The sequence below is a fragment of the Saccopteryx leptura genome, chromosome X (genome assembly GCF_036850995.1).
Source record: "Saccopteryx leptura isolate mSacLep1 chromosome X, mSacLep1_pri_phased_curated, whole genome shotgun sequence".
NCBI lineage: Eukaryota > Metazoa > Chordata > Mammalia > Chiroptera > Emballonuridae > Saccopteryx > Saccopteryx leptura.
In genome coordinates this window covers 54575917-54589093 of record NC_089516.1, presented here as the reverse complement: position 1 = coordinate 54589093, position 13177 = coordinate 54575917, and the positions used below count along the sequence as shown (strand labels likewise).

At 39.6% G+C, this 13177-nt stretch overlaps 1 non-coding gene across 1 annotated transcript; it reads right to left on the bottom strand.

Annotated features, from left to right (window-relative positions):
* Nucleotides 1–1788: 1788 nt before the first annotated feature.
* Nucleotides 1789–1864, bottom strand: TRNAG-ACC (transfer RNA glycine (anticodon ACC)). The gene has a single exon. It is a non-coding gene; the product is annotated as a tRNA-Gly (tRNA).
* Between the last annotated feature and the right edge of the window lie 11313 nt (nt 1865–13177).

The following is a 13177-nucleotide window of genomic DNA, read 5'->3' as shown; positions in this document are numbered from 1 at the left end:
ATAGTGGGAGAGAATGGCTTGAACCATGGCACAACAGCTACCAAGCATAGAAAGCATGTGGTCCAGACAGACAACCAGGAGCTCTGCCTATAGAAAGAGAGGCAGGGACCAGAATGGGCTGGCTCTGGGAGTACAGGCAAATGGAAGAAAGTCAGACAACTTCTAGACAACAGAAAATCTGATCATGTTTGGTGGCTGGAACTGCCACCTACATGGCCATATCCTTTGGAGTGGGGAAGTAGTAAATTCCCAAGGAGCCTGTTATTCCTTCGGGAATAGAAGAAGAGTCTGCAGATGAAGGAAGGCAGAAAGGAAAATAATATTTATTGAATGCTTATATATGCTAAGCACCATGGTAGGAAGTTTAATATGGTGGGCCATGAAACAAATCTTCACAACTACCCTGTATGGTACATACCCTTTCACAATGGCAATATATTCAGAGTGGTTCCACATATGGGAGTTGATGCTTCCTGCTCCTTCTCTCTCTCTCTCTGTCTCTCTCTCTCTCTCTCCCATCTAAAATTAATTTTTAAAAAGCAGCATCTTTTTCATAAATCAGCAATAATCAGCCAGGGAAAAATGATTACATTCTCAATTGCAACAAATATATATTTTATGTCATAAGGTATATAATATTTACTATTGTGTGTGATGCATGTTTTATATAATATATTATATAACATATAACATATAATAATATATAATAAACTATACATAAAGCGTAAAGCACTAAAATATGCAGAACCTATAAAAAAGACCTTCAGTAAGATGTTCTTACTAAAGAACATCACCCAAGATTTAAAGTAATAAGTAAAAATTTCAAGAGCTTCACTGAAAGTATTTATGTCATAAATATATCATTTCTCACAAAATTTAATCTAGAAAGTTAATGCAATTACCCAAGATAGCAAAGATACTATTTTTCTTTTCTGGTTTTATTAAGCTTGTCTAGAGTGTAGATAGAAGAGTAAATAAATAATAATGAAATTTTGGAGAGAAAGAAGTAGAAAGGTTTGAGGGCAAAGGGTGATAGGGTGTTTGATCCACCATATATCAACAGGTGTCTTAAAGCTTCACTGATTTAATGGTTTGTAATTATCATAGGAAGAGATGGACTAGACCAGTGGACTAAAACAGAAACAGAGCCAACGATATATAAGAAAGGAATGGTAGGACTGGTGCTTCCATCAATACAGCATAGCTGTAGCTCCAGAGTTCCTTTAGAGACAAATCTTTCATGTGGTTCTATGGTCAGTATGGAGGGCAAAGGATTTTTGTAATCTGAGGAAATATTAATTATCCATATCAAAAAATGTGGATGGTTAATGGAATATTATAGGAGCTCAGGTTCCCTAACCTGAGCTTTCTCTTCCACACTGGTAGAGAAATGATGGTGTTCCACAAACAGATTAAACAGTTAGAAAAATATAGCTAATTCCGAGCTTAAGTCTTTTTTTTTTTTTAATTTTTTAATTTTTTCATTTTTTTGAAGCTGGAAACAGGGAGAGACAGTCAGACAGACTCCCGCATGCGCCCGACTGGGATCCACCCGGCATGCCCACCAGGGGCGACGCTCTGCTCACCAGGGGGCGATGCTCTGCCCATCCTGGGCGTCGCCATGTTGCGACCAGAGCCACTCTAGTGCCTGAGGCAGAGGCCACAGAGCCATCCCCAGCACCCGGGCCATCTTTGCTCCAATGGAGCCTTGGCTGCGGGAGGGGAAGAGAGAGACAGAGAGGAAAGCGCGGTGGAGGGGTGGAGAAGCAAATGGGCGCTTCTCCTGTGTGCCCTGGCTGGGAATCGAACCCGGGTCCTCCGCACGGTAGGCCGACGCTCTACCACTGAGCCAACCGGCCAGGGCCTGAGCTTAAGTCTTAAACCAAATTTTATTCCAGGCAGGTTAAAAATGTACACGTTAACTAATGAAAACATAAAAATGTACGATGGAAATATTTTTTAAAGTGTACGTGGAACAGGCCTTTATAAGCAGCAAAAGGAGAAAATGGTCAAGTACCAAAGTTATGTGTCCAATTGAGGTCATAACAACATGGTTTACAAGGAAAAAGAAAGAAATTGAAACAGGGGTAAGAAAGACATAGGAAATAGATCAGTGGTCCCCAACCCCCGGGCCACGGACTGGTACTGGTCCGTGGGCCATTTGGTACCGGTACACAGAGAAAGAATAAGTAACTTACATTATTTCCGTTTTATTTATATTTAAGTCTGAACGATGTTTTATTTTTTAAAAATGACCAGATTCCCTCTGTTACATCCGTCTAAGACTCACTCTTGATGCTTGTCTCGGTCACATGATACATTTATCCGCCCCACCCTAAAGGGCGGTCCGTGAAAATATTTTCTGACATTAAACTGGTCCATGGCCCAAAAAAGGTTGGGGACCACTGAAATAGAGGATGGAGTGTTGGTTCAATTACACTCTGTATTGATAAGGAGAGATACACATGAGATCACCAGTTCTTCCTAAGATAGAAAAAAAAAGCAGTTTACAATTCCTTTGTGAGAAAATGTGTATGTGGAAAAAAACATACAGTACAGAAGGCTCTATCTCAAATACCAACGTGATTCTCACAAGATGGTGGGATTATAGTTATTTTTAACTTTCTATTTTTATATATGTCTGTTTTGATTTAATATTTTAATAATGTGAATGTTATGACTTTTATAATCAGATAAAAACAAAGAAAATTTTAAAAATACTTATGTTGTGTGAACTAAATGATGTAAAATTGGATTTGTGTAGTGAAAAACCAGGAGACAATATACACAAATTTTAATAATGGGTTTCTCTGGCTCGTAGGATTGTAAGTGGTTATTTTTAAAATGGTATACTATGGAATACTACTTAGCCATACGAAATGATGACATCAGATCATTTACAACAACATGGATGGACCTTGATAACATTATACGGAGTGAAATAAGTAAATCAGAAAAAAACTAAGAACTATATGAATCCATACATAGATGGGACATAAAAATGAGACTCAGAGACATGGACAAGAATGTGATGGTAACGGGAGGGTGGGGTAGGGGGGATGGGGCGAGGAAGGAGAGAGAGCGGGTGGGGGGAGGGGAGGGACACAAAGAAAACCAGATAGAAGGTGACGGAAGACAATTTGACTTTGGGTGAGGGGTATGCAGCATAATCAAATGTCAAAATAATCTGGAGTGATGTTCTTTAGTAAGAACATCTTACTGAAGGTCCTTTTTATAGGTTCTGCATATTTTAGTGCTTTATGCTTTATGCATAGTTTATTATATATTATTATATGTTATATAATATATTATATAAAACATGCATCACACACAATAGTAAATATTATATACCTTATAACATAAAATATATATTTGTTGCAATTGAGAATGTAATCATTTTTCCCTGGCTGATTTTTGCTGATTTATGAAAAAGATGCTGCTTTTTAAAAATTAATTTTAGATGGGAGAGAGAGAGAGAGACAGAGAGAGAGAGAAGGAGCAGGAAGCATCAACTCCCATATGCGCCTTGACTAGGCAAGCTCAGTGTTTTGAACCGGCGACCTCAGTGTTCTAGGTCATACAAACAATAACAAGAAAATAAGAACAGTGACTGAAATAGATAGCTGTGATCAAGAATAATATGCTTGGGGAAGGAAGTAAAGAGGGACAAATATATGGTGACAGAAAATGATTTGACATTGGGTGACGGGTATACAACATAAGCAACAGTTCAAATGCTATAGAAATGTTTACCTGAAATCTATGTACTCTTATTGATCAATGTCACCCTGTTAAATTTAATTTTCTAAATAAAATTTAAAAAAAAATAAAATAAATAAAATTGTCACAATGGAAGCAGACAATCTGGCAGGGGCGACAAGGAAACCTGAATGAACCAGAAAAATGGCAGAGTGGCAGATGCTGTGAAGGAAAAAAACCAGGGGCTGGTAAGTAATACAGAGGGGGAGGAGTGGCCTCATCAGAGCTCTTCTTTCCTTCCACACTGAACTCCTGTCACTTCCTCGTGTTCTTATTTCCACAAGGGTCAGGTGACAAGCAGAATAAGTGATGGGTTAGTCTGCTGCTGAGAAACCAATTCCATATTGCAGCAAACAGCTGTATATACAGCTGTTCCTCTCCATGTCGTGGTTCACTTTTCACGTTCTCACTTTATTGCTGTTTTTAAAACTGTATATATCTAATTTTGTATCGCAGACTTTTTTGCTATATTGTGGGATTTTGCGGTATATGGGTATTTTTATATATTTATTATTTTAATTATTTTTGCGGTAAAATAAGCATTTTCTAGTCTAAAAAATTGAAACTATATAAAATATTATTTAAAATATATTAAAAGAATATTAAATTGAAATAAAGCCTTAAATATATATAAATAATAAAATATAAGGTTGCTACTTTGTGCATTTTTGCCTATCACAGGCGGCTGTAGAACCTAACCCTTGCGATAGATGAGGGACCACTGTAATGTGAGTAGGAAGTAAAGTGGAGAGTCCCATCCCTCACTAGAACCAGGGAAGTGAATGAGAAGCTGCCTCATGGCACTCTCACATAAGATAGAAAAGCAGATGAGGAAGGGTCTTATGATAGCTCCGATGCTCCCAGGAGGATTATGAACTATTTCACCAAGACCTGAGTCAGGCTGAGGTTGGATCCTTGCCTCTGTGCCTGTGTGGAGATATGCAAGGTCACCAAGGTGCCATAGAAGAACCCTTTCCTTGCACTCTTTGTGCCTCAAACATGGGAAACACAGTTCTACCTCAGGGCCTTTGTACTTATTGTTCCTGTTTTCTAGAATATTCTGACCCCAATTGTCTTCACAGCTATTTCCATTATCTGCTTTAAATGCTGCTCAAATGTTACCTCTTGTGGGAGGTTCTCATTCCCTAACCCTCTACCCTTTCCCATACTCTCTTTCTGTTTTATTTTTTTCTCCATAGGTCTTATCATCATCTGAAATGCTAAGAAGTACATTTTTTTGTGACTTGAAATAATATTTTAATTAGAACTTTTTTACAGAATATCAGACTTGTGAACCTACAATACACTTAAATAGGGAATAAATGAAGACTTATTCCAGCACCATTATATATTAGTTACCCTCCCTGGATATTAGAATTCTTAGAACCAGTGTAAACTCAGATCTAACTGACTGAGATATATTTCTTTAATATTAACTGTTACTTTCAGAGACTCATTTCTGTAAAGGCTCATATTTAAGAAGTACATTTTTGTCTTCACATTTCAATCTTTGAAATAAGAATGCCTCTTATCTTACAATACTGCCAGCTGGGCACCAACCACCACACACATATAAACATCAAAAGGACCAACATATAGCCTTCAGGTTAAGTGTCTGTGTTGGAGAAGAAACCCTGAGACAACAGGGAATCTCACCTTTAACTTTTAGGAACCAATACCATGAGGCAATGGGGAAAGGATAGTGTGATGATGCCAAGGTTATAAATCAAATGTGATCAACTAGAATAGCTACATTCTTCAAGCAGGATTCCAAAGTGGGTTAGTTTCTGAGAATTGCAAAGTCTGCTTTAGGACCTGCAGGGCACCTCGCCAACACTCCTGATGGCACAGAGAATGATCCTGGGTAGGAAAACAGTCCATCTACAAGAGTGAGTCAAAAAAAAAATTGGTGAGTTGGCCTCAGAATCTTGAGAAAGTTTAAACAGTTTATTCTGCTAATACAGGTATTTTCCTTTTTATGAGAACCCCAGAGATCTATGATAAAAGTCAATGTCCCAAGCCTCCTGGACATTCATGCTGGCTCCAGTTCCTGCCTCCTGGGCCCAGGTCCCAACATAGTACCTTGCAGACTCCTCTGCTCCTGGCCAGAGCTCTGTGCCTCTGCACATGGCTCCTGGGGTCCATGGTCCAAGGGATATGGTTGCTACTTTTTAATCAGCATGCATCACCATATCAAATTTTATACAGATCCAAGGAAAGCAGTAAAAGGTACCCCTGATGAAACAAAGATCCTGGTTGGTAGTTTTGATTTATATGGAATTCCAAAAAATCCTATTGGACCTTTCCTAAAGACTGGAGTCAAATGGCTCACTGTAGTTAGCAACTATGCAGGGATTGACAACTTTGGTTTGGCCTTTCACTTCAATCCAAGCAAATAAAACCCATGATCCCTTCTTACATGGGAGAAAATGCAGATTTGAAAGTCAGTATTTATCTGGTGAATTAGAAGTAAAGCTGAAACCTCAGGGCACACTTGCAGAGAATATTTGTGCAGGTGGGGCTGGAGTTCCTGCGTTTTGCAACAACAACACAATATATGAGACCTTTGTACGAGAAGGGGAGTCACTAATCAAAGCTGCGAGAGATGTCGATGAGCTTACTGCCTATGTTTCCTTCTAAGATACTTATGGTTTCACGACTTACATTTAAGTCTTTTTTCCGTTTTGAGTTTATTTTTGTGAATGGAGTAAGTTGGTGGTCTAGTTTCATTTTTTTGCAGGTAGCCGTCCAATTTTTCCAACACCATTTGTTAAAGAGACTTTCTTTACTCCATTGTATGCTCTTACCTCCTTTGTCAAATATCAGTTGTCCATAAAAGTGTGGGTTTATTTCTGCATTCTCTGTTCTGTTCCATTGATCTATACACCTGTTCTTATGCCAGTACCAGGCTGTTTTGAGTACAATGGCCTTGTAGTATAACTTGATATCAGGAAGTGTGATAACTCCCACTTTGTTCTTCATTTTCAAGATTGCTGAGGCTATTCGAGTTTTTTTTTGGTTCCCAGCCATCCCACTTTTAGGAATATATCCCAAGAACATCATATCACTGACTCAAAAAAAGAAATGCTCCCCCATGTTTATGGTAGCATTGTTCACAATAGCGAAGACCTGGAAACAGCCCAAGTGTCCGTCAGTGGATGAGTGGATTAAAAACTGGTACATATATACAATGGAATACTATGGGGCCATGAAAAAGAAGGAAATATTACCTTTTGCAAAAACATGGATGAACCTGGGAACTATTATGTTAAGAGAAATAAGCCAGGCAGAGAAAGAAAAGTATCATATGACCTCATTCATTTGAGGAGTCCAAGAAACAATGTGAACTGGAGAAAGAAATTAAGACAGAGGAGGGATCAAAGGGTCCAGAGGAAAAGAGGACAGAGGGAAAGGGGATGATAGGATAGGATAAACCTGAAGGGAAGGGGGGAGGGAAATTTGGGAAGGGTACAAGAGAGATGTTGAGGGGAATACAGGGGAAGGGCAGATGCATTCGGGACGACACTAGAATCTATATAAACACAATAAATTAAATAAAAACAAAACAAAAAACTCCATAAAACCTCTTAAATTTAAGGTCAAGCTGCTTCCTCTTACAGTCCACCTTCTAAGAGCCCTCTGCTGGAGTGTGTGTGTGTGTGTGTGTGTGTGTGTGTGTCTGTGTGTGTCTGAAAGAGGGAGGGAAAGAGAGAGAGAGAGAGAGAGAGAGAGAGAGAGAGAGAGAGGAGAGAGAGAGAGAGAGGAGAGAGAGAGAGAGAGAGAGAGAATTTAGAGCAGTGTTTCCAAAAGTTTTGCTCACCTGTGGCCTTGCATCTATGTCATTAAGTCACTCACACACTGTAATATTTCTGTATGGGATGTCGACCAAAACATGAGAATTGCCGTGATTAAAAAGCAACTCAGGTAATTTCTACGCATCACAATCTTTGAGAAATACTGGTCTAGAGGTTCATTTAACCCTTTTCAGGGCAGATGGCCAAAGGGACAATGATTTCCCAATGAAAAAGAGGAAACTTCACTGCCAGGAAAGAGGTGCCAAGGACCTTTTGGCCACCGAGGGAACTTTGTCTTCCTCTTTATGATCAGTCCAGACTCCAATCCTGAGCAATTTTTCAGCTTTTCTCAAGCTCCTAGGACTCTGAACCCTCAGATTTTGTCTGCCCAAAAAACATACTGGGCCACATGTGGAGGGAGAATCTCAGCTCCTGACATGATTGTTGAGAGGCAACCCAACACCAGTTGGGGAAGAAGAGGCTGCTCTGACACCCCTAGTTTTGTAACCTTATTTCTTGTCTTATTTCTCCTGCCAGAGTTTGTCAAAAGAACATCAGAACTTTCCCCGAGAACCCCAAAGCCCTAGGTGTGGATAGAGGGTAAGCGTAGAAACTCCATTGTAATAGTATACATATTTCCAGACTGAATCTCACCTTTGTGATGAAAGAAATCAACCTAGAAGCATCTACTGTGCCAGAACATTTGCCCAAGATTAGTGTATTTTGTAACTAGCATTGATGGACACCCCACTGAATCAAGTACCATGCTAAACTCTTTTTTTATAAATACATTTTTATTAATTTTAATATGGTGACATCAATAAATCAGGGTACATATATTCAAAGAAAATATGTCCAGGTTATCTTGTCATTCAATTATGTCACCCTGTCATATTGTCAATTATGTCAATTATGCATTCAATTTATGCATACCTGTCACCCAAAGTCAAATTGACTTCCGTCACCTTCTATCTGGTTTTGTTTGTGGCCCACCCCTCTATCTGCCCCTCTCCCTCCTTCCCCCCCCTGTAACTACCACACTCTTGTCCATGTCTCTTAGTCTTGTTTTTATGTCCCATCAATGTATGGAATCATGCAGTTCTTGTTTTATTTTTCTGATTTACTTATTTCACTCCGTATAATGTTATCAAGATCCCACCATTTTGTTGTAAGTGATCCGATATCATTTCTTATGGCTGAATATTATACCATGGTGTATATGTGCCACATCTTCTTTATCCAGTCTTCTATTTTTTTTTACAGTGATTAAAGCCTTTAAGCAAACTCTTGGCCAATACAGCAAGAATCCATAAAAAGAGTAGTGTCCTTAACATGTTCACCAAGTCCAAGTTGGTACCAACACCATTCCAAATCCCTGAAAATGCAACCCAATCCCAGTTCAGTCTGTTAGGAGCAGTCACAAGGAGCAGGAATCCAGGAAAAGTCCGCATGGCACTGGAATTGTTGTCACAATTCTATACTTTGCAGCTCACGTCCAAGTCCCAATGACGGCTGCTTCTAGCTGGTAATGATTCAGGTAAACTGGAAAAGCCATCTGCAGCATGTGTGGAGATGGAGCTTCAGTTCTCCTCTGCCAGTAGAGATGAGACCAGATTGCTTTTCCCTGGAGCGTGGTAAAGAGAACCTTGGGATACACTAAGCTGGGTAGCAAAGGTAAATTCATAATAGAAGTTGGCAAAAGGGGGAAATAGAGCTCTAAATTAGGAGTAGGTCCCAGCCTGAAATATGAGTGGGGCATTGAGGTAGGAGGAATAAAGGAAACACTATATATTAAACAAAGCAGCAGAAAATAGGACTATCAACACCCACAACAGAGATCTTTGAGGGAAGAATAAAAAAACTAACTATTCAGGCAAGGCATAGTTAAGTGGCCCTTGTGCAAATGAGATCAGTTTACGTGCTTCTTGGAAGAAATACACTAGGCTCGTCCACAGTGTCGTAGATGGGGCCGGCGGCTCTGGGCACCTTCAGCCTTCAGTGGCAAACCCCAGCATTCTGGGCAAGGTTAGGTCATAGGTGGCTGGAGCAGAGCTGGAAGAGACTGAACCCTCCCTTAGAGAAGCTAGCGGGAAGCCTACCTTCCAGTGTCCCTTTTTCCTCACAGCAAAGGCATGTAAGCCTGAAAGGCTTTAGCTCAATGACCTTCCTATTCACTATTGAAGCAGGACCCAGATGGAATCCTATGAGACTTCTTTGGGGCGTTGGAGCCTTTAAGGGTGTGTCCTAAAAGCTGGTAGTTCACCTGATCTCTATTGGGCTTTTTCTGCCTTTAGGTATCTTAAAAGCCATGCTCAGAAGATCTCGCTGAGGTGTTTGAGGATCCCCACCCGCCTATATAAACCTTTTCCATATATCTGGAGCTATTTGGAAAAAGACAAAAGTGTTATTAGTTGGATCAAATAAAAGAAGGTAGAAGTTTGCAGGAGAAAAAGATTTGGCGTCTCCTGTTCATCAGCATTCAAAAGAAATTTAAATTTTTTTTTAAGTAAAAAGCATGATATGGTAGACCCGTAGGAGTTCCAGGATATGACTCCCCCCTTTTAAATTTTTTTTAAATTGACCTTAAAATATTTGCTGGGTATACTTTAATAATACCTTGACTTTAAAGATTGTAAGAAATACCCATAATTCAAAAGGTTTGACAAAATACAGTAAATGCATTTGATACATATGCAGGAGCATTGTCAGTTTAACCAGTTTAGGAAATCAAATAATAGAAAAATGCATACAGACAATGAGCTATAACATGCTAGGTATCCACTGTAACGTGGACATAGGACTGTTTGCCAAATGAAAGTATATGAGTAACATCTATTTGCCAAAGTTGTCCTGGTAGGAGTCCTTGAGGGTTAACTCCAAATGAAGGGAGAGATTGTAGTATAGGACCCATTGGACAGGATTTACCAATCTGCTGTGCTGCTTACACAGGGCTGAGAAAGTTGAAACTGTTTACACAGGGCTGCAGTGTTATGGTGATGAATAGTATGAGACTGAATTGCTCAATCTGTCATGGTTGTCCAAATAATTTTCTTTTGGGTAGTTTGATCAACAAGGGCATTCCCTTGTGCTAAAGCTCCAGGGAGCATAGAGTGAGCTCGAGTATGTCCTATAAAACATGGAGCTCTATGTTGACATACAAGTCTTTGAAGAAGGAAGGACTGCTGAAATAGTTCATCAGCAGTTGTCCCTAAGACAGCAGTCTTTATAGTGGAAACAACCATAAGTAAATATTTGCTGTCTATATATAGATTAAAGGAGGAATATGGCAAATGCTGAAAAGCCATAATAATGGCATATAATTCTAGTCTTTGAGCTGATTTTAAGTTGACTGTTTCAGTATAAAGTTGTCCATTGATTTGCAAGGGCGATTTGCCATTTAGTGGAATTTTCCCAGAGCCATTGTTGATGATCCTTTGAAAAAAGGAACAACACTAATTTTGAGGCTCAAAACCTATAAGCTGTAAGGGTTGCCTATGCCCCTTGATAATCCAGGAGGCAACAAGATCAAAATATGGAAGTGTATTACATGGGCTATTAGATGGCTCAATGTGCCCAAGCTGTTGCTGCTCTTGTACCAATCGAGCAGCTGCCCTAAGTTTCTCCTGAGAAAGGGGCCATTGGTCTACCCATACAGGATTATCTGATTTCCAAGTAATTGCATCTGCACAATGCATTATTGGGGTAGCAGGAACTACCAAGGCCCCTATGCTAAATTTTGATATCCTAATCCACACCTTCTGGTATTGGGTGCCACAACTATGGGGGTGAGAATTCCTCGCTGTTCTATCCCTAGTCTCTTAGTGGGCAAAAATCCCCGACCAAGCATCTAAATCAGGGGTCCCCAAACTACGGTCCGTGGGCCACATGAGGCCCCCTGAGGCCATTTATCCAGCCCCCGCCACACTTCTGGAACGGGCACTTCTTTCATTGGTGGTCAGTGAGAGGAGCATAGTTCCCATTGAAATACTGGTCAGTTTGTTGATTTAAATTTACTTGTTCTTTATTTTAAATATTGTATTTGTTCCCATTTTGTTTTTTACTTTAAAATAAGATATGTGCAGTGTGCATAGGGATTTGTTCATCGTTTTTTTTTATAGTCTGGCCCTCCAACGGTCTGAGGGACAGTGAACTGGCCCTCTGTGTAAAAAGTTTGGGGACCCTGATCTAAGTACTGACTAAACCATTAAGGCTGACAAGCAACAATCCTGTATTTTTCAAAACATCTTACCCCACAAATTAACTGGCCATCCAGGAAGCACATAAGGCTTAAAAAAATCCAGAATGACCTTCTTAATCTTCCAAATGTAAAAAAACAGAACTTTGTTGAGGGGATTTACTCTGACATATACCTTGTAATTCTGTGGCTGCTGCATGAGTGGGCCAGGAAGGAGGCCAATGTAGCTTAGCAATAACAGATATATCAGCTCCAGTATCTAAAAGTCCTTTAAATTTATGCCCTTGTATTGTTAGCTCCATTTCAGGGTGTTCCTGACCTATTTTTTTTAAATCCAATTGACAAAATTAGAGGAGCCAAATCACCAATTTTATTGGGGCCCCTTTTGCAGGATGTGGCCTGAGAAGTAGAAATAACATCCTTATACTATTCTTCCAAATGCCTGAATTAGCCGAGACAAACACTTTTTTTTTATTAATTTTAATGGGGTGACATTGATAAATCAGGGTACATATGTTCAGAGAAAATATCTCTAGGCTATTTTGACATTTGATTATGCTGCATTCCCATCACCCAAAGTCCAATTGTCTTCCGTCACCTTCTAACTGGTTTTCTTTGTGCCCCTTCCCTCCCCCAACCCCCTCCCTCTCCTCCCTCCCACCCTGTAACCCCTACACTCTTGTCCATGTCTCTGAGTCTCATTTTTATGTCCCACCTATGTATGAAATCATATAGTTCGTAGTTTTTTTCTGATTTACTTATTTCGCTCAGTATAATGTTATCAAGGTCCATCCATGTTGCTGTAAAAGATCCAATGTCATAATTTCTTATGGCTGAGTAGTATTCCATAGTATATATGTACCAAAACTTTTTAATCCACTCATCCTCTGATGGACACTTGGGCTGTTTCCAGATCTATGCTATTGTGAACAATGCTGCCATAAACATAGGGGTGCATTTCTTCTTTTCAAACAGTGCTATGGTGTTCTTGGGGTATATTCCTAACATTAGGATAGCTGGGTCAAAAGGCAGTTCGATTTTTAATTTTTTGAGGAGTCTCCGTACTGTTTTCCACAGTGGCTGTGCCAGTCTGCATTCCCACCAGCAGTGCAGGAGGGTTCCCTTTTCTCCACATCCTCGCCAGCACTTATTCTGTGTTGTTTTGTTGATGAGCACCATTCTGACTGGTGTGAGGTGACATCTCATTGTGGTTTTAATTTGCATTTCTCTAATGATTAGTGATGTTGAGCATTTTTTCATATGCCTATTGGCCATCTGTATGTCCTCTTTGGAGAAGTGTCTATTCATTTCTTTCACCAATTTTTTTATTGGATTGTTTGTCTTCCTGGTATTGAGTTTTACAAGTTCTTTATAAATTTTGGTTATTAACGCCTTATCAGATGCATTGTCAAATATATTCTCCCATTGT